The 22,958-nt window shown below is 39.3% G+C and overlaps 1 long non-coding RNA gene across 1 annotated transcript in view; it reads left to right on the plus strand.

Moving 5' to 3' along the window:
• Window positions 1–7,786: 7,786 nt before the first annotated feature.
• The window catches only part of LOC311442115, a 170,974-nt gene continuing 155,802 nt past the window's right edge, over window positions 7,787–22,958 (plus strand). Inside the window, exon 1 of the long non-coding RNA XR_014696450.1 lies at window positions 7,787–7,941. This is a non-coding gene — a long non-coding RNA (uncharacterized lncRNA). The remainder of the gene's footprint in view (window positions 7,942–22,958) is intronic.

The following is a 22,958-nucleotide window of genomic DNA, read 5'->3' on the forward strand; positions in this document are numbered from 1 at the left end:
TCATCAACACACGATGTTTAATATTAGTTTTTGAATCTGCATACAAATCACTTACTGGTAGTTAGAATAATCATCTACATTATTGCATTTAGATGTATGTTCTTTGCTGAAGTGAGGTAGACTGCTGAATTGAAGTTTCAGCATTGTAAAATGCATATATTATGATGTGGTAGTAAATGCTGAGTTGATTACAAAGTTACCATTTATTTAATGGAGAGTTTAGGGAGCTGGAACACAATACCCCACTGAATCATCCCAGTTCTTTTTAGTTATAATCAAGTAGCAATAATATAATGAGTGATCATTTTAAGTTATAATTAGTCCTCATTTTTTTCCCAGGAAGTGTTTTGTTCCACTTGGGTGCTCCTATTTGTGTTTGAGAAAAAATATTGCTAATTATTTTTCTTTTCTGTTAACACACAAAAATGGTTTTAAATTCTCTTTATGATTGTGCAGTTCACTAATTAGTGGTCTTCCTAAGATACTAGGACTTTATTGTCACGTACATAGGAAACGCACAATAAAATCATATAATCTAAAACAGATAGATATTGAAAAGTATGTGAGTTTGGCGGTGGTTTTTTTGTTTGTTTGTTTGTTTGTTTTTTAGGTTTTGCATGGTTATGAATATTTTCCCTTTTGCCTGTTGAATTCATCGGGAGTAAAGTGTAAATGGGAATCTATCCATTGTTCCATTGTTCAAAACTGTCAGGGTGATAGTTTGTGCAAATGTATCTTGCTCTGAAATTAAGTGTTTGCCAACAACCTAAAGGTATTTGATGAGGTAGACTGGTTGGGATAAAAAGAACATATGTTTAAAGGTGCCTGTAAGAAACCAAAACGGTTATTTTTTGTTTTTGTTTTTAATGACTAGACTTTTCAAAACATCATCTAAAATAACAAGTGGACAAGATGAATGTGAGTGTAGTGTTTTTTTAACTGTTTTTTTTTTTTTTTTTTTTTTTTCTCCTTTCAAGATAAGAGCAGGGTTTTTGTTTTCTTTATTTTATTTTATTTTATTTTTTTCCTGTAATTAGAAATAACAACTTTTCAGGGAGAAAAATACAACAACACAGGAGATTATTTTAAGTATCTCTTTGCAAATTATTTTTGTGTTTTTTGAAATGCAGCTTTGTTTCAACTGCTGAGTTTCTTACTAGGTTGCTAAATTGCTACAAATAGTTACTGTATGAGGGATTTTTCTTAATTTCCAAAATGCTTATTTTGGTGAAACAACTGCTCCTAACTACAGCAAATCTCCCAGGAGGAATTAACATATAACACTTTTTCTGTATCCCTAATTCCTGAATCCAGTTAGATATTTTTATGTATTTTTCACAGGGATACAGTATTTATTTCCTCCAATGGTGATGATGGTAATGTTCTTTCTTAGAATAATGGTCTTATTTTTCAACCTTTAACATGTATAATTCAAAGCTCACTTTTTTATTCTCAGATATTTGCAAGGTGTTTTTTTGTTTGTTTTCCCCTCAGTGTTCCAACCTGCAGATACATGCAGTAGAATGTTTTTTATCAAAGCATATTGATTTTCTCCCCCAGCGTCATTCACCTAAGCTTTTTTTAGTAGCAGTGTTTTTGACCATAGTTTGACTATTCGGATTAAATCTAAAAGGTAATCACATATATATACAGATGCTTATACAAGAGAAGCATAGACAAGAAAATGATTGCAATGATAAAATACTCGGATGAAACTATCAAGCTCTCAACTCTCCACATTGCCATAGTGACCAGAATAGCTTTGAGAAATTATGGTTGTTTATTGACTGAGTCAATATCCTTATAAATAATTTTAACTCTCACATAATTTTTAATTTACATACTGAGACAGACCTGCTGTACTCAGTTTATACACGTTGCCAGTGTTACAGTTTCTATGTTCAGTTCATACCTTCTCTTGGTCTTTCCTCTAACTGTAGCTTACTTAAACTAACAAGTTTCATTTTCTTCTTAAATACTACTCCAAATCTTTCATGTGAACTGTTGGAACCAAATTCCAGCTGGAGCTTCTGTTATTCTGTAATTAAAAGTAACACATTACTGAAACTTCTACTGTTGTATTTTCTCATGTCTTTGAATTAAAATGTGGAAACATGGTTATTTTGCCCCTGGGATTCAATATTCTTTTTCCTGTATTTTTAATCTGTGTTGTTTATTTTTTTTGTAGTAGCGGAGTAGACATGTATTTTGAGGTCATGCCTATATGGCACAACATAGATACTCATGTTAGCTATGAATGAGGCATAGTTTCTCTGAATCCTTAAATTTACATAGCCAATGAATAGAAATAGTATATGTGATGGGAAACATGATACTTTGTTGTTTAGATTTCAAAACACCAAGTTTTGAAAGCTGTCTGGAATCTGCCTGTAAAAGCAGACAAGTTTCTGAAGAAATATTTGTCTCCTCCATGTCAATTTGCAATTTCACCCTAGCTGAAAGATGTTACTTGACACAGTAACCTTGAGTCACTTAGAAGATTTTATTGACAGACGCAGCACTTTGCCAAATCTCTCTTTATTTTTACACGACTTCTGGCTGTCCTTGTTAGGACACGTTAGCATCAAACTGAGGAAAGCTGATGGGGGAAGACAAGCCATGTACTGTACACAGGCTTGCTATTGCAGTCCAATTTAAATGAAGGTATAATGTCTTTTGGCTCTGTGAAGCAGATGAACTTTTAGACATGTTCTCCCTTCCTTCCTGCTCCCCTTCTTTAATGAGCGATATTTTGTTTAACCAAAGGCAACACTGAAAATGAAATCTTTGCCAAAGTTAAAAGTAAATAAGTCTGAGAAGCTAGACTTGGACTCAAAGCAGGGCAGCAGAGAGGAGCAGACTTCTGCTGGACATGTGCAGTGATCGAGGCAGGGTCAGCTCGGAAGTCTGTGAATCAGTCTTAAAAGCAGACAAGTGAAAGCTGATTTCTGAGCCAGGGCCCGAACCTGAAGGTCTGGGAAGTTACATCTGACATACTCTCTCCATGGAGTAGCCAGCTGTTTTTCTAACTTCAGGTTTTACTCAGGATGTGGTGATTGCTCTCTGTTTTAGGACATTACTGAGACTGCTTTTAAAAGCACATCTATTAGAGTTTCTCTATATGTACATATATACTCATATATATATTTGGTTGCACAGTGATCACAATCCTAGAACAGCAATGTGTTAGGGATGGGGAAAAGAAAAAAGAAAAAAGAAAAAAGAAAAAAAAGGAAAAAGGAAAAAAGAAAAAAGTGAGTTGTACCAACTCTGGTTAATAAGAAACTAAATAACAATATCTAATTGAATAATAAGACCTAGAATAATTGAGAAGAACCTGGATCTTATGCTTTCTGTCACACCATTTTATTACATTTCGCTGCCAAATAATGCAAGTTATTACTGTTTTTACAGATGAATGTGCATAATCTTGTCTCCATAATGTACAACGTTTCAAGGTGAATGACCAATAGTGAAAACCTTCAGAAATTTCTATAGCAGAAGCTTTCTTTATAAGCATTTTGTACTCTGAAAATTGAAGGAAAGCATAGGTTGTCATACAAGGTGTCTTAAACATGAAACCTGGATCTTCAGGATAATGACTGCTGTGTTTTCCAGTGTCAGAGCTCAATATTCATGAACAGATCATTAGCTACTGCACTGCAGTAGTATTGTCTTCAGAAAAATTGTATAAAGACAATTTATTCAGTGAACAGGGAACTAAAGCAATCAAAAACACCTCAACATTTTTCCACTATACTTATTAAAGAGGAGGCATGAAGCTAGTTAGTGATGCTAAGCTAAATAAGTAGAATAGGCAGAAAAATATGAGAAGCATCACATAATGATAATGTTGTCATAATCCTATCCTGGACTATAAATAGGAATGGTGGGAATGCTGATCCTTCCCAGTTGTTGCTCCATAGATTCATCATTGAGGACTGTATGAATGCTGGCAGAAGTGAGAATCATAATCACAGTAGTGGGAGTGGAGCAGCTATTTCAGTGCAGTCAAAATGTCAGTAAGGGATTCACCAAAACCTGATGTTAGTTTGAGGATAGGCTGTAACAGGAAGCTGCCAGAAGAGTATTTGGGAAAGGGAGTTGGGAGGGTGGGGGTGGGTGTAAAGCAAAAATATTAATGTAAAAACTGTGAGGATGAGGTTATAGTGGGAAAAATCTAGATTTTTACAATAAAAGAACACTAATATTTATAAAGTTTGGTAGATTAACAGAGCAATTCATATTTGTGGATGTCCTCAAATGCTAGTACATGCAGCTTCTCCCTCCTGTCCTCCTGATGGACAACAAACCTATGATGGTAAATTTTCTTAGGCTGTAAACCTCAAAAAGTGAATTTTGTGGTTCATTGTGCTTTGTGAAGGGATTCTACCTAATTCCTTTCACAGTCATGTTATCTCTTCTTTTATAAATACACCTTGCAGAGTGATTTATTGGCTTGTGTGTTTGGCTGATACTAATAGTAAGTTGCACGCTTCACATCCAGGCATCGGCTCCCTGCAATTGCTGATGGATTTCTGAAGTCCGGAATCCTTCCAGCAGTTTATGGGCTTGTACCATTTGGCTGCATAAAATAGCTTAGCAGAGAAGCAGTGCTTCTGAACAACCCATCTGCAGGTTTTGATGCAGCTTTTAGCTTTTTCTTTGAAAATATTATTCTAAGAGGATACAGGTTGTCATTGAAAAATACTGCATCTGCATGTGATTGTTATCCACAAAATAGTGAAGAGCCTTCTAAGCAGCTGCATCTTCCACTTATTTATTATTCCTGCATACACAATTGGAAAAAAAAAATGCTGATTTCCTAACTTCTGGAGAGTCAAAAATATCTGAGAAATTATGAAGCCTAAGCTCTTAATCAAACAAAACAGAAATCAAAGATAAAATGTTGGAAACTTTTGTTTCACTTTCTTTTTCATTAATAAAAGGTATATTATTACAAATATGATAAAAAGAAGCCAATGCAAAATGTTCAAATTACAGAAAAATTTCATGTTGATTCTAAAAAATTAGAGGTGATGTAGATAGATCTCAAAAATATTCTGAGAAATTGATTCAGAAAAGCATCTATGATTTTGTAGATCTGTTCTTGAAAATTCAGGAAAGTTAATGTTAATGGGGCTACTTTAATATTTGTTAGAAAATTAAATGGGGAATGGAAAATAAGAGAAAATTTCACTAACCTAATGGCACGGTGAATGGCAATCACTTTCCGAACAAATCTGTGCTGAAGACATTTCAGTGCTGAACTTTCCAGAATAACTCAAATGTAGATTTTCAGGAAAACTTCAATTGTAGATGCTTTACTGTAAGAATACTTTCACAGATAATATGGATAATTGCACAAAACAGTACCTCAACAATCATCTCATGGCATTTTGAAGGCATCCCAGTAGGAATTTCATTGTAAAGTATGGTAATTCCATAGCACAGTGTAACAAGTTCTATTGCAGTCATGTTGTCTCCTGATAAATATATAGTTAAATTGCATCACTGCAAAATATCACCATAAGTAAACTCCATCAAACCTGGCACGAAGAAGAGAAATCATCTGTTGTTGTTGTTGCTCTTCTGATCATTTTCATGTTATAAATTTCAGTTGTGTGAATTTATGCTGAAATAACTTTAAAATATATATATATTCTCATTTTCAAAATGCATCATCAGACTTTTTTTTTTTTTATGGTAAGGTACAAATGAAAGTGGAAATAAAACCTTCACTCCTGCAAATAGTATGCTGCTCAGCAGTCTTAACAAAGTATGTATAAAAGGAGATGTTGCAGAACAAAGAGCCACTCCCCCAATAAAGTGCCCCAGAGACCTTTATAGCCTTTTATCTTATTTACTTTGAAACTAGCTGGTGTGTATTCCTTGATCTCACAAGTGGCCCTATCTCTGAAAAACAGAAAGGATCTCTCAGGTTACTGAAGTCCAAGTCATTACATTATTACTGCCAGTGACTGCTAGCTTAAGTTTACTGAAGCAAGTCCTTATTGCCTTGTTTCCAATTTGGGAGATTATGACTATGTCAGAAATTGCTCAAGCCACTATTCGGACAGGCACGTTAAATACGACTAAAAATACTCTTGTGCCTTTTTCTGTGTTGCAATGTTGCTATGTTACCTACTAAACAGATAATTAATTAAATTCCATATATAAACCGATTGGAAACTAAAGCTTGCATGTAGCAATGTGAGGGATATGTTTTGATCTGATGTCTAGAAGGAGTTGAGCGTTCATACTAGCAAATGACACAGGAGGAAGCATGGATGCCGAGGAACCTGTTGATCAGTCCTTGCCAACTTATAGTTACTCTACAATGAAGGCATTTCAAATGAGCAAGAATTTTGAAGCTTTGATCATCAGGTCTGTGATAAATACTGAGGGAAGTGCATTTTTCTCCTCCCTACACACCACTTTAATTAAAAGTAGATTTTATTTTTGTGTAGTACTGCAGTTCTTCAAAATTTTCATAACTTTGAGCTGACTTTCATCACTGTTCTAGTAAGTTCTGCATGATAATAACATTTTATAGTCTTTCCAAGTTTTCATTTTTACCTATTTTATGAACACCCTCATAACAATGTAAAGGGCTCTTCTTCGATGCCAAAATGCTAATCAAATGCCTCTTCTGCTACTAATAAAAAATTTAGGACTTTTTCCCCTTTAACTGAAACTTCCGTATATATATGTAACACATTTCCTGATGAGTCTATCAGGAAAAAAAAATAAAAATAAAAGAATTCACAAATCCTTCTACTAGCTTGTTAAGTTAATATTCCAAAGAACATGAAATCCATCCAGCAAAGCACATAGCATGTAAGTTTAAGCATGTGCTTATGTTCCCTTCTATTCAGCACACTAAAATCATGAATTTAAAATTAAATATATAGTTAAGAGTTTAAATAAGTGCTTAATCACTGTTCCCATTAGGGATACTATTTTGACAGGCTGCCTCTAATGATTAAACTCCTTGCTGAATTAGAGTCTTAAGCATCTGCCTAATTTAAGCAGTAAATCCTATTGAAGCCAGTGGGACTTATCCTGATTAAGTCTCTTACTGAACTAGGGTGAAAGTGAGAGACGGATAATCCTGAGCAGCCTTCAAGTCTGGCAAGCAGGCACTGAGACTGGTTCAGCCAGTGAAATATGAATAACAGCTCCCCAGCTAGTTATGTCTATAAGCACAAATCTCAAATGGTGCCAATATCTTTATTTAGCAGATGAATCATACTGGAGAAATGCACTGGAATAACTCTGCTAAAGCAGGTAGCTATGTGTAATCGAAAATAGCAAAAACACTTTTATAACATTCAGTACCTCTGCTCTATGCTTTCTTCTCCTAAGCTCTGAAGTTTGTTGGTACTCTGTTTTGTGTTGGTTTTACATTGTAAAGGGACCTGCTGGTGACCAGAGCCGAGCCTGTGAGTGATGCTGGTTGCGCCTCTGTGAGATCATAGTTAAGAAGGGACTGTGTCACAGCAGCTGGGAGAGCAAGGAGTGCGAAGCACCCCTGCAGCCCTCAAGGTCAGTGCAGCAGGAGGGCAGGAGGTGCTCAAGGCACAGAGCAGCAGTTCCCCTGCGGCCTGTGGAGAGACCCCTGGTGGAGCAGGCTGTCCCCCTGCAGCCCATGGGTCGCAGCAGATCTCCACACTGCAGCCTGTGGAGGAGCCACCGGTGGAGCAGGTGGATGTGGCCTGGAGGAGGGTGCAGCCCACGGAGAGCCCCCGCAGGAGCAGGCCCCGGGCCAGAGCTGCAGCCCGTGGAGAGGAGCCCACACAGGAGCAGGGTGTCTGGGGGAGCTGCCGCCCGTGGGGGACCCATGCTGGAGCAGTTTGCTCCTGGGGGATAGACCCCGTGGTATGGAGCCGTGTGGGAGCAGTTCTTGAAGAGCTGCTGCCTGTGACCAGCCCCTGCACGGTCAGTTTGGGAAGTGGTTGTTGTTTGTTTGTTTGTTTCTTCTTTCCTTGGTGGGGTGCATTTCCTAGCAGCTGGTGCTTACGGATCCATACAATATTTGGGCATGCTGAGTTCTGGCAGGGGAAGCCTTGCCTGTGAAGTGGCACGGAAAGTCAGCTGCAGGGTTTTGACCTTGCCAGGAGCTTTCACTGACTGCAGGTAGCTCGCTGCTGACCTTCTACCTTGGTTTTGCATACTGGGATAGATGAAATATGAGTCTGAACTACATACAGTACTGAGTATTGCTGTTCAGTAAACAGCTTTTGTATATATTTGTTTATCAGTAATGTCTGTCTGAGACTAAAAATCTTATTCTAGGTTATTGTTCTTAAGAGCATAACAGACATTCCTTGAGTCAGTGTGCCTTTAATGGAATCATGTATGCACACTTACATAAAATATACATTTTAAATATATTAAAAATACAGTATAAAGAAGTGTATGCTCATTTGAAGACTGCTTCTTACTTAGAAATTTCTGGATTCTTGTTATTTGAATAATACATGCTTTTTTTCCTGATGACCAGGCTTTTGAAGTATCAGATTTCCCAGTTAGTAGTTACTAGCTGCTGTGAAGGATTTTGGTGAGACATAGTTTCTGACATTGTCCTAAACTTCTGTCCTTCCGTGGAGGATTTGTATTGAGCCAAAATAATGAAAGCGTTACTACTTCACCCAGCAACAGTCATAAAAGCATTCATTTTTTTTTCTTGATAAATGCTTTCATTGGTTTTCTTCTCAACTTTGTGTGCCTTATTGACTTCTTAGTATTACTATAGACAACTTTCAAACAGATATGGGGGGACATACAAGAGACAAAGGGAAATTTGCTATAAAAAGAGAAATAGCTTACAGTTTCTTTAAAGGGAATATTTGTTCTAAGACTTAAAAGTAGGATGGTATGTATACCACTAGGTAGCACAATGAAATATCCCTGTGTCTCTTACCTGAACTCTCTTCTTCCTCCATTTTTCTTCTTCCTGTTTCTCCTGTTTTAGGATTCTTATTTTCCAAGGAAATCCTACATGCTTAATGAATTTCCTAATGGAACCCTGGAACCTCGTATCTTTTCCTGTGTTTTGGTCTGTTCCTATGTGCTTACTGAGAAACACCAGTGATTGTACTGTGTGCCTGAATTCAGTGGTCATTCTAAGGTTTATTCCCAGTAGAATACACATTCAAAAGAAAGTTCCTTAGTCTGTTGTATTTCTTATGCAACATACACTTATTTCTCAGACAGCATACATCTTTAAGGATGTATTGGAGTGGTGATGACTGATGATAGTGAATATGTTCCTCAGATGGAGAGAGACTTGTATTGAATATGTACTTTGACGTTATGTGGCCTTTACAGTAAAACTATATTTTTTTTACATCCTCAAACCACCTTGTTAATCTGGAGGTGCATTGGCTGCTTTGTATGGAGCCCCTTTTTCAGGTAAAAAAGGAGGTATTCCTAATGCACTGAGGTTTGAAGTGGCAATATTTCTTCCACTAATGCTACAGAGGTGTTGCGGATGCATGCTTAGCTGATAGTGCTGTGAGAGTGCCCAAGCGTGCCCTTTTGGAAAGATGCAGGCTGTGCCAACCTGGTAGGCATTCAGCAGTGGAATATGGCCTGTCCTCTCAGTGCCTCCCTCTTTCCTTGTGAATCTGTTTGAGGCTGTCTGGTGATGGTACAAGCTGATCTTTTCTCATGCAGGAGTTACTACAGTTTGGAAGATCATGAGGAACCTGGTTGGAAAGCATTGTGGCACTGGTAGTGAAGAATGTGTTGTCTCATTACTTCCCTCATTGGTCTGTGGGATGTTGAAAGTATAAGGGAAATAGGATGTGTTTGAGGGACTACTCTGGAGAGAAGGGACAGGTTATAAATGGCAATTTGCAGGGATGCGTAGATGAAGGAAGACTTTGATTGCTTTCCTTCTTTTGCCCTGCTCATCAGATGAGCATATGTACAAATACTGTCTGTCTCAGATGACTGGTGTTTGGAAATCGTGGACATGGATGCAGTTTCCAGGAACAAAAATTTTTGTTTCTAGTGCAGTCTCAGATGTCTCCTGCAAGGCTTTTGAGGTATGGTGAAGCTGTCATCAACTTATAAAGTTGTTTCACAAATAAAATTATGAATAATTTAAAGTATCCAGGGAACCAAATGATTTATTATTATTATTTTTTTTTTTTGGTGAATGGATAGTTACTGTGTTCTCGAATACCGTGCTTATATGAGATATTGCCCATATGCTTGGAAAATTTGACATCTGAGTAGACATGTAGTTTTGAGGGTGTCACTTAAGGATAACATTATATATAGAGATTGACAGGTTCATTTGTCTAAACCATATTTTAACAAATTCTCTTTAGTCAGCTATTTCTCACCCTGTATCCACATGCTGAGAGAGGAGCATTCCATATGACTATTCTTTAACCAGCTGTTCATGAAACTGCAGCTCAGTTTAACCTCTGTTAGAGCTGCTTCAGCTTTGGGGTTCCAAAGTTAAGAAACTTGGATTACATTTTTATTTTTTTTTTAAAGAATTTGCAAGTAGCCATTGGAGTGAAACCAAAACTGCGGATGTAGCTGGTGCAGGGACAATTACCAGTCAGTTCCTGCCTCAGAGCAGAAGCCAGCTGGCTGATTGGGCACCTATCTGGGGCAGCCAGGCAGGCAGGCAGCGTGCATGGAGCGGTGCCCACGATGGCCCAAGCATGCAAGGACTAGTGGCTGAGCTGGCAGCACTGTGAGGGGCTGAGGAAGTGCTAGTTGACGGGAATACAAACCGACAGTCTTAATCAGTTTAGCATCATACAGATGTCTTGCTTTGTTGGCATTTGATAGTGAAGAGATAGCCAGGTCTATTTTGTAGGTAAAGACTTGAATATTTCTTGCCACTTGGGTGATTGTTTTGCCTAAAGAGGGGGTGAGTGAAAGTCTAGAAACACTTTCATGAAATATTGATCACTTCTGCTGGACCTCTTACAAAAAGCTTGTTTGCTATTCCAACATCATTATTTCCATTAGTTAAGGGATGAATGATGAATAAGTTTGAAAGTGAATCAATTTTGTAAGTCTGTGGCATGTGATGAAAGAAGACTCTTGTGCTGTTTTGCAAGTGTAACAAAAAATTGATGTCGGGGATATAACTCTATGGAAATAAATCATTTGGTGTATGTTGTAAAGGATGATAATATTTCTGATTTTCAAATGTAGTATTGGAGCCCATGAAAATTTGTACAATGGTGAAGTGTGGTAATTGTAAAGGGAGAGAATAAATTAGGCCTTATCTAACTGGCATTTTTGAAAAGGGCAAAATAGAAATGGCAGATAAAATACTAATGATGGACATAAAAACAACTGATCATCTTTGATATTAAAACTTCTCTTTTTTCCTGAAATGATGGGCTAACATCACTTGTAATAAAATGCATTCTTGCTCAGAATTTTTTTTTTCTTTGAAAGATGGAATAGAAGAGTTTAGGATATTTTTCCCTTTGTAATTGTGAGGAAAAATTTAATTCCTTGAGCTGTCTTCACAATTGTGCTCTGGAGCATGAGATGTTAGTCTACCATATGCTCAGAAGCACAATGAAAGCTTAATATAATTGTGATGCTTCTTGTTTTTCCTCAAACCTTTGGTTGAAAAATAGAATTGCATTATGGAGAAGAAAATATTGTTAACAAGGAGCTATGTGGAGAAAGAGGAAAGGGATGATTCAAATAAATAAATAAATAAATAAATAAATGAACAAAGAATAGAGTGGCTTATAATACTTGAAGGGGAAGTCATGTGTTTGTGTATGTGTTCATAGCTCTGAAAGAAGAAAAAGTACAGCAAGAAGAGCAGGGGAGGGTTGACATGGGCAGAAAGCACTGAGTTTCATGACTCCCTTGCATATTGTCTGTTAGAAATACTTCAGGCAAAGAAGGAATATCTTCAAAGGGAATTTTAGCTCTCCTTGGTAGTGAATTTTTGTAAAGAGGCTTCACATTTTCCCTGTGGAAACATAACTGATTTTAATCATTCTGGTAAGCAATTGGTTTCTTTTATGGCCCTTAATTCAGTATGCTTTATGAGTCCAAACCTTTCTTCCTCATGTGAGTTTTGGCTGAGTGATATGAGTGGAATTAGGCCCTAAAATACCATGATACTTGGTTTAAGGAGGTTCTAAATTATACAATAAAACATTTAGAGGTTCATGCTGTCCATGGCATACATATGTAATTCCGGTAGGCATTAGTGGAAATTCTTGCTCTTACTTTCAAGGTCAGAGTTGTATTAAATGGTGAATTGGAGCCCTTAGAGGCTGTAGTGCTCCAGTGGTATCTCAGCCAAAGTCAAAGGCAGTCGCTGGAAGCTTTTCACCCGTGAAGGGCAAGAGGTGTAAATTGCAAGGGTCAGCTTAAGTGCTGCTGACTCAGGTTGTGTGTAGGCTTTGCACTTAGGCAGGGTACATTCTGTCACTGCTGCCTACAGGACAGTGAGAAGAGCTGTGGCCGTTCTGGGGATATTCATTCATTTATGGGTTTGTTGGAGCTTCTCAGAAGCCTGTCTTTGTGTAAAATAGCCTCTTATTGTAGACCTTTCTGATCCCAGGTGAATCTGCCTCTCAAGTTTTGAGAATCACTTCAGTGTTTATCTAGATTGAGGGTAAAAATTTGATACTTGTAAGCATTGTGTTTGTGAAGAGAAAAATAATCCAAGAGCTGATGTGATTAAAGCATTTGGTACTTACCTTATCTGGGTTTTGGGAGAGAGATGTGCAGTGCTGCTGTCAAGACCAATGGTCTCAATCAGAAATGGAAAAAAAAATCTAACTTTTTGAGATAGCAGAGCGGGGTGGGATATATCTGCAGTTGAAGTTCAGGCTACCTAAATATGCTTTCAAAATGTATTGCTTACTGTTGGCTGGCATCCCCAGTTATAACCATATGGCTGAAGATGGCCTTTGGTATGCCACAAAGGTGTTGTAAATTATGTTGTTTTCCTTGGGCTTGTGAGGCTAGTATCACAGTTCATCATGTAATACAGGAAATATACCTGTGCAGTCAAAGCACTTTGGCTAGAGGCACAGAATGAAAATCAGTGCTCTTTTGGTGACAGTGCTGCAATGTAACGCTGATGTTCCTGAAGACCTCCTTTCTCAAGAAAAAATATGTCCTAACAAAATCTTAATTGTATTTTATAGTTATTTCCATTTTTCTTACTGCCTTTTAGCAGCTAGAGTAAAGGAGAGAGAAACTCATCAGGGCAGTAAGTTGAGCATCTCACAGTAGCCACAGTGTGAAGCCTAGGCACAGCACTGTGGTTAGTTGTATGTGTAATTGATTGTACCATAATACTGAAGCTGGAAGGATAAACCTGCAGAACTAAAGAGTTTTTCAGTACTTATTATTTTTAGAAGGAATTTAAACACTTCATATGCCATTGGCAAAAGTGAAAAATCCTATGTAATTATGAAATATGCTTTTACGAAATGCATAACCCTCTTCTCCCTGCCGCCTTGCATTATAGGATCTTTACAGTAATGATCAAAAAGGTTCTAAGGAAGACTTGAGGCATGAGATGGGCTGAAGGACTGAATCTTTCAGCCTAAGTAAATGTGTCTAATTATACATGCTGCTGGTAAAAAGCTTGGTTTTGGAGGCTGTTTGGAGGGTATCACCACTGAAGTTAGTTATTGGGAGGTTTGTCTATGTAAGAAAAGGAGAAATCTATACCTTCGTTTTTAAAACCTGTCTGCTGGAGTTGAGCACACTGCCATTGTTATCAGTAGAAAGTTCTTCTGTGCCTTCAGGAAGATGCAGTGCTCTTAATCCAATCTAGTTATTGGAATTTGATAAAATTTCAGATCTTTAATCTTTCATCTGAAATGTAGGAAACATGTTTGGCTTTCATTTGTGCTACACACAGAGGATCTTAAACATACGGAACTACTTCAGATTTTGAGCAGAAGGATTATTTCTCGTAAGTTTTAAATAGCAGTAAGCAAGTTTAACCTTTGTATTTAACTTTCAAAACATGCTTAACTGTTTTTTAATTTCACATGTTCGTGCTTCACATTCAGTGTAGGTGAGATTGCATACATTCGCACAGAATGTCATGTTTCAGTACTAACCGATATGTTTTTTCATTTTTAGGCACTTACTTACTCTGTATGCCGGATTCAGCTGCCTGCATTGCTTCAGAGCTGGGGAAAATATTCTACAGACTTTATTGTGTACAGGAAATGCAGCGAAGAGTGCTCCCTGGTTCAGTTGCCATAGCAGTAACAGTGCAGTGCCTCTTTAAGGTGTGCTGACTGCTGACAACATTCTTAAGTGCTGAGCCACCAAAATGCCCTTCTGAGCAGGATAAACATGGATTGGAAGGATGAATTAAGTGATACAGTGCTTTAAATGCCAGCTGAAGAACACCCTGCATATACTGTTTGGCTTGTAGTGTTACCATGACAATCTGGGTGAAGTATTTATGTATAGTATATGAATTTTGCCTGGTGTTAGGGATTTTGTGTATTAGCATCAAACTGTAAACTCCATTTTGAATGTGAGATTTTTCTTCTGCTTTTGTTTTCATACTGAGCTAAATTCATGGGAGGTAACAGAAGAAGATCTTGTACTTGGCATGGAACTAACAATAGGGGACAGTCTAATTTTTATCTCTTCAGATTAGGTATGCTTTGGAGAGGAAGAAAAGGCTACTGCCCTTCATCAATCCAGGCAGACAGCCTATCACCTGGCACGAAGCTGTTATCTCTAGTCAGGAGAATTTCTGATTAGCCATGATAGGTCAACTGGAAAGTTTTTCCAGCCGTATTTTTGCCAATAGCAAAATGAAGGTGTGGTGAGTGTATGTACATTCTGCCTTTGGCTTAATTTGATGAGCGTGGTTAACAGCTGGACCCTGCTGATGGACTTCAGTTTGTGTGAGTGCTTGGAATTCATTGCCCAAGCACTGGAGAGCTGCTGCTGTGCATACCGGTGCGTGTGAAGACATGCTCTGACACTTCCCCTGTGGTGCTGATGGTGCTGTTCTGTGCTAACCTATCATACAGGTCTCTCTTTACTAATTTTCATTGCCGTGGCAACACATTAAAAAGCCCTGGATCTCTCCTGTATAAGGAAGTTTAGGTAGAGTGACCTCTGCACAGGGTCAAGGGCTCTGACTTAAAGAACTAGAACCCAGAGCATGATCAAAAGTAGGTTGGGAACTGAAGCGAGGAAATGCATTTGTATTTTTGCCTGATTTCAGACCAAACGTTGTTCTGGGATTTGTTGCACACTTCTGTGATTCTCTGCTTTCACAGAATCACAGAATTTCTAGGTTGGAAGAGACCTCAAGATCATCGAGTCCAACCTCTGACCTAACGCTAACAGTCCCCACTAAACCATTTCCCTAAGCTCTACATCTAAACGTCTTTTAAAGACTTCCAGGGATGGTGACTTCACCACTTCCTAGGGTAGCCTGTTCCAATGTCTAAAAACCCTTTCAGTAAAGAAGTTCTTCCTAACATCTAACCTAAAACTCCCCTGGCGCAACTTTAGCCCATTCCCCCTCGTCCTGTCACCAGGCACATGGGAGAACAGGCCAACCCCCACCTCGCTACATCTTCCTTTAAGGTACCCATAGAGAGCGATAAGGTCGCCCCTGAGCCTCCTTTTCTCCAGGCTGAACAAGCCCAGCTCCCTCAGCCGCTCCTAGTAGGACTTGTTCTCCAGGCCCCTCACCAGCTTCGTCGCCCCTCTCTGCACCCGCTCAAGCACCTCGATGTCCTTCTTGTAGCGAGGGGCCCAAAACTGAACACAGTACTCAAGGTGTGGCCTCACCAGAGCCGAGTACAGGGGGACGATCACCTCCCTAGCCCTGCTGGTCACACTGTTTCTGATACAAGCCAGGGTGCTGTTGGCCTTCTTGGCCACCTGAGCACACTGCTGGCTCATATTCAGCCGACTATCCACCATCACTCCCAGGTCCTTCTCTGCCTGGCAGCTCTCCAACCACTCATCTCCCAGCCTGTAGCTCTGCTTGGGGTTATTGCGCCCCAGGTGCAGGACCCGGCACTTGGCCTTGTTGAACTTCATGGAGTTGACCTCAGCCCATTGGTGCAGCCTACCCAGATCCTCCTGCAGAGCTTTCCTACCCTCGAGCAGATCGACACATGCGCATAGCTTGGTGTCATCTGCAAACTTACTGAGGGTGCACTCAATGCCCTCGTCCAGATCATCGATGAAGATATTAAAGAGGACTGGCCCCAGCACCGAGTCCTGGGGAACGCCACTAGTGACTGGCCTCCAACTGGACTTGACTCCATTCACCACGACTCTTTGGGCACGGCTATCCAGCCAGTTTCTAACCCAACGAAGCGTGCACCAGTCCAAGTCAAGAACAGCCAGTTTCTTGAGGAGAATGCTGTGGGCGACGGTGTCAAAAGCCTTGCTGAAGTCAAGGTAGACCACATCCACAGCCTTTCCCTCATCCACCCAGTGCGTCACTCTGTCATAGAAGGAGATCAGGTTCGTCAAGCAGGACCTGCCTTTCATAAACCCATGCTGACTGGGCATGATCGCCTGCTTGCCCTGCAAGTGCTGCATGATGACTCTCAAGAGGATCTGCTCCATGAGCTTCCCTGGTACTGAGGTCAAACTGACAGGCCTGTAGTTTCCTGGGTCTGCCTTCCGGCCCTTCTTGTAGATGGGCGTCACATTTGCTAGCCGCCAGTCAGCTGGGACCTCCCCCGATAGCCAGGACTGCTGATAAATGATGGACAGTGGCTTGGCCAGCTCCTCTGCCAGTTCTCTCAGTACCCTTGGGTGGATCCCATCCGGCCCCATCGACTCGTGCACATCTAAGTGCCGTAGCAGGTCACCAACCAGTTCTTCATGGATAGTGAGGGCCACATCCTGCTCCCCATCCCCTTCCACCAGCTCAGGGTACTGGGTATCCAGAGAACAACCGGTATTGCCGCTAAAGACTGAGGCAAAGAAGGCATTGAGCACCTCCGCCTTTTCCTCATCTCCTGTAACTAAGTTTCCCCCTGCATCCAGTAAAGGATGGAGATTCTCCTTAGTCCTCCTTTTTGTGTTGATGTATTTATAAAAACATTTTTTGTTATCTTTAACGGCAGTAGCCAGATTGAGCTCCAGATGAGCTTTGGCCTTCCTAATTTTGTCCCTGCACAGCCTCACAACATCCTTATAGTCCTCCCTAGTGGCCTGCCCACTTTTCCAAAGATTATAAACCCCCTTTCATGATGGTATCTCACTCCAAAATATTTGAGGTTACTGCTCAGGCAATTTACCACTCAAAGTTGAGGCAGTTGGGTCTCAGTGTTCTGGTGGACCCCATGAATCCATTGGAGGACCCATGGTGGGATCTCTTCCAGATCCCACATCTTTGAAAGGACCTTAGAGTCGAAGCAAGCAGGGAGGTTGCAGCTTGTTGAGAGTGATGACGCAAGTCTCTGGTTTTGTAGTAACACTGGTAATGCTTTCCACAAATACATTTGCAAGCATCCTGGTATGGTTTTGGGAGAGAAAAATCACTCTGCTTGGACAGATTCTTGTTTTTAAGTGACAAACGCTCTGAAAATACTTATTTCCTCAGTGTTTGCAGAGATGTGACAGCAAGTTAGAGTGGAAGAAATTTCTAGAGGAAGAAAATATTTAAACTCATGGAATGCACTAAGTTTTCTGGTTATAGAAATCCTGAAAAGGGGCAGGGCAGAAAGAACTGGATGAGGAAGAAGACATCAAATGGACAAAATTATTCGTTTCTTGATACACATGGAAGAAAACTAAAATATTCTGTTTGTTTTAGATTGCTGTCATTATTTGCTTCTAAGGTATCGATTAGATGAAAATATCTGGTTGTTGTGTGAGAGCTGTGCAAGCTGTCTCAGGGGACATGCTGATGAACAACAGAAGTGGTCTGGCTGATGAATAATTGAAATACTTACTCCTGATTCATGTAGAATGACCTTTGATTGAATGTCTGTCAAAAACTCTAAATGACAAAATTGGATAGATATAAAAGACTGCAATTCCTATGTCATCTGGCTTGCTGGGGACCGTTGTTGCCAAGTGTTCATACTGAAGTGACTGGGGGCTCTCGGTTTTCCTTTTCAATTTTACCCCCTTCAGCTTTTATGCTGATAGCTGGTCCAAAAGCAGGCTCTGTTGGAGCTTTCTGGCTCTTCTGATGAAGAAAATCAGCTGATGAGTTGGCATCACCTGGACCACTAATGGCACTCAGAAGGATCCAGGCAGTCTTCGGTTCTTCAGTGCAACTCAGTTCTCAGTGCTGGTCCAGTGCCCCAAACAGTCACTGTGAGAATAATACGTCACTTTTGCATTTGGGAAGATTTTCATAGAATCATAGAATAGCCTGGGTTGAAAAGGACCTTAAAGATCATCTAGTTTCAACCCCCCTGCTCTGGGCTGGGTTGCCAACCACTAGAGCAGGCTGCCCAGAGCCACATCCAGCCTGGCCTTGAAACATCCAGCCTGGCCTTGAAGGCTGGATGTTTTTTCTTGTCCAGCTGGATGATTTTTCCTTGTCCAGCTTTAGAATTGACCTGAAAGTTAAAAATTCATAAAGTTGTGGTTATTCGTAAAGTTGTGTGTTTATACAGTTTGTGGGGTCTGCATGATACATATGTAGATCTTGATTTCAGTGAGATTCTGTGAGATCCTTTTCAGGTTAGTGCATCAAAGAGTTGCGCCTGGCCATACCAAAAGCATAAGGAGTAATACGATAGTTTGAAACACAGAGGGCTGGGGAGCAAAAGTTTCCTTTCCCCAGCTACAGACTTGTGCCAGTTGCTTCCTTCCCCTTGTGTGCATTAAGTATATGCGGGCAGTTACCCACACTATTAAAAGAAATTTAATAAAACTGAATTAGTAGTATGCTCTAAACTAACAGCTTTTGTCCTGTGTCTTAGAGGAGGTAGAAAGCTGTGGAATTGCAGTTACATGAATTAATCCTTTTTTTTTTTTATATCAACTGTGGTCTTAGTTCACGTTTTTGAAATGGAGCCTGAATATATTGTTTTGTGCCTGTACTCCTTTTTTGTCATAATTAATGAATACTTTTCAGTAGTAATTTACCTTTATTATGAATAGGCACTCTTCAGCTCTGGATTTATTCCTTTGTTTGTAGGAGTGCTTAGTCTTGTTTTTCTGAGTGTTTTTCTCAAATACTTAACCTTGCTCCTGAATTGGTTAGTTTTTCCCATCTCTGCCAGGCCAACCAGTTCAACTAATTTGCAGTGTGAGATTAATACAATTCTAATGTAGTGTATCTGTCTATAAAATATAAGTTTTTTGTTGTTGTTGTTTACTAACCTGGATGAGAAGAAGAGTCTTAATATGATTTATCTTCTGAACTAGTAAGGCTGGCTATAATTCAACTCATCTTAAGGGGAGAAAAAAAATAGAGTTGTGCTGATATAGAAAAAAAGTGGGAAGATTTAAAGAAAATTGTTAATCTGAAATATTTATGGAACATCGATAATAATGCCTGGGCACGAGCTGCTTTATGCATATAGAGGTTTTTCTGTTACTTTTCACTGGCTGCAAAATAAATCTGTACTTGATGAGTGCAGACAGATTTTGCTTCATATGTGAAGTCCAAAAAAACCCACGTCATGAGTGTTGCTCTGTTTACACGAATAGTAAGGGTGATATAGGGATACTACAGAGTATGGAAGTATTACGCAACAATCATGTCCTGCTTTAATGAAGTTCAATCAGGAAATTGGTAGTGAAGCCCTATTGCTTTCTTCCTGCATTAGCGGGCATTCTTAGATGCTGATTCTGTGTTGCATCCATACTGATGTGTGTTTATACATATATGTGTGTCTGCCTTCCTGATAAGACTGTGCAGGAAATGTTAGGCTGAGACTTGTGTGGCGTAGTGTCCATTTCCTGACATCTCCAAAACATGCTCTCATGTTTAGGCAGCTTCATGCTTGCTTTCAAAATGTTATTCTCCTGCGCACTACTTCCATTTCTGAAGGAAGACAAAGCTATATACCAATAATGCTGCTGATGGTGTGCAGAATGTCTCTTGCATGTGACAAGACCTGTGTGATATAGTGTCAGGCAAGCAGAAGCAAGCTTAAGGAAATCATACTAAACTGGATGACTCAGGAAGTTCTGTAGAACTTATCAAGAGACATTATTGCATCAAACATTTCCAGCTAAAACCAGAATGTTTTAAAGTTCTAAACATAAACCTTCTGGTAGTTAGAAATTGGATAATCATCTTTATTGATGGAATTCCAGCTGAAGTATGAAATTTGTCTTATTATAATCTTTTTCCTGTCATTTATTAACTGTCATTGTTACACTTGTTTCTTGAAATATTGCTGCATAAATATCTGGAGTAAGCACCAAGAGCTGGGGAGTATCTAGGAAATTTGACTTGCTCAAGAATCTGAGGACAATTAGAGTTGAATTTGAGTTTTCAATCTATATTATCTCTTCTTAAGCTAACCTTGTCTTGTGTGCTTGTCCACCACAGATGATGAGATGGAGCTGATTGTGCATCTGTTTTTTTTTTGTTGTTGTTGTTTGTTTGTTTTGTTTTTGTTTTTTTTTTGGTGTGGTGATGGTTAATGTATAGCAGGATTTTGATTCATTCTTAAAGGGTGTTGGGCTCAATAAGCTGCTGCTGAAGAGAAGTCCCTGAGTAAAGCCACTTGTTCTAGGAGAACTTTCCTCACTTGATTTGGAGTGCCTCATGCTGCACATATGGCCAGTTTTCAAATTTTGGGATCCTGTAGGAAATTCAGTTTACCTGTACTGAATGAGTATCTGTAACATTTTTCCTGCTTCGGTGTCTTTGCTCTAAACTGAGAGTCAAAAGCAATATAAAAATGCTGATTGCTGCAGCACAAGGATTTGTAGTACATGCTTGTTGAAATAGAATTTGCAGCTGTATATATGAGCACACACCCTGTTCTCCTTTGGCAAATTATCTTGCCTAAGGATTATTTGCCAAGTTTAGAGTCCTAAATCTGGAGTGGCTCAAGCTTAATTACTCAGACAGTCTTCAAATGCTGTTAATTGTGTGTTGTGGTGTTGCCAGTATTTACACTAAAACTGCATGTCTTTGACAGAGGTAAAGGAATGACTATGTATGGATGGCTGGAATCGTCAGTGTCAGGAGTACAGGCTGTTGTTTTTTTTTTTTGCCTGCCAGTGTGTCGTATCTTCTGGTTCTTCTGGAATGTCTCTTCATGTTTCCTCATTTTTTCAGGACAAAATATCCAACATACATTAGAAAGCCAACAATTATCAAAGCTTGTAATACTACTACAAGTTAATATGTGAAGTAGATCTTTTCTAAGATGATACAAGTTTCCTGCCTTACTGCTGGAGAATAACTATTCCCAGCATAGTTTTACAAGCACTTAAAAAGGAGGGGAAGTGATTTTTCCTACTTCTGTACTTTGTTTCCTAGTACACTTTAATGCAGGCGGGGAGTTTGTGCCTGATCTCCCCAGTTGGATGCAAAAATTTGATGTATGATGTACCTACATCACGGAATGATGGAAGATGTTGGAAGAAACTTGCCACGTTTACATGCTAGAAGTGCTAGAAGCAAAAGGGTAATTTTTCAAAAGAGTTTCTGAAACACTTTCAGAAAATATTTTGGGTACTGAAGAGATCAAGAACTGCACTTCAAAGTGCAGCATCTGCTCTTCAGTACAGCTCTGGTATTTATATTTTTTATTTCCCAATAGTGGGCTACTGTGACAATATTTGTTCCAGCCAGTCAGCACATATGTAGCATCTTGATGGAAGTATTACACTTAATGAACTATCCCCTTACTGTTGAAAACTTAATGGAGTGTTTGAGACTCCTGTGCATGTACCCTTACTCATAAGTGATCAGAACACTGCCTGCAGGGCCATAATAAAACATACAGCTGGGGGTGACAGCAGAAATGAAACCTGCCTTGTTTGTGTTTGCTCTGCTCTGATTAGATTGACTGTCCTGGTTGCTCCACTCATTGGCTTCAATAATGTGAGTGTGAAAGTGCATCATGTTCAGTCTCTGCCTCACAAATCTTGAGAATTGGAGATGAGAATAAGTCTTACAAACGTTATGTTACAAAACTTGGTGTAGTAACTCTTTCTGTAGCTTAAAATCTATTGACTTTGACCCCTTAAATGAAAATGGAATAGTACATGTACCTTGTATTGGTATTCGTTGCAGACCTGTATCGTAAGCAGTTAGTGTGTGTTCATGTGTGTGGGAAATTTAAGAGGAAATTAAAATTAGTTCATATGGTTGTACTTAGAGAAACTGACTTGAAAAGTCAGTCCTTAGAGGAAGACTTGTCCTTAGAGGAAGACTTGAAAAAGTGCTTCTGTTGACATTGATCGTAATGTGATTTCTGTAGTCTAGAGTGTTTCAGAGACTAAAGTTCCAGTGAACTTTAGATGGAATTTTCTCCAGATGTAGCTGCTGGTTGCTGTTACAGCTTTAGTTTGTATGCATTTATTTTCGATTATGTGCAGTGTTTGATTTATAATTCCGGAGTGACTTATTACATTGACATTTGTGTTTTTTTCAATAGTCAAACCATATTTCCCTGTTTGAGTTATTCTGCCCTAGGGCTCACATTCGAGAACTCTCCTAGAAAGGATTTATCTCAAACACCAGGGTGCAAGAGTTTCCATTCTCTGTCAAAACACAGACCTGAAGTCTGAGCTCTTGTTAATCCTGAACTGACTTGCAGTGCTGTTCTGTAGGTGCAGGGAGCAGGTGGTGTTCTGAAACAAAATGATGATTATTCTGTTTTGTGGATTAACACTCCTGTCACCTGTGTTGTCATGCCATGACAATACAGCCTGTTGAGGTTGATCATAATAAATTAAGTTCTTTGCTGTTTTCTGCTGTTCTTAAGCAGAAAACTTAAGGCCAGACTCCCAAGTAGCAGAGCCACCTGGAGCTCTGACTTGCAGCAGCT

This window comes from Aythya ferina, assembly GCF_964211825.1.
Source record: "Aythya ferina genome assembly, chromosome: 1".
In the NCBI taxonomy this organism is placed as follows: Eukaryota; Metazoa; Chordata; class Aves; order Anseriformes; family Anatidae; genus Aythya; species Aythya ferina.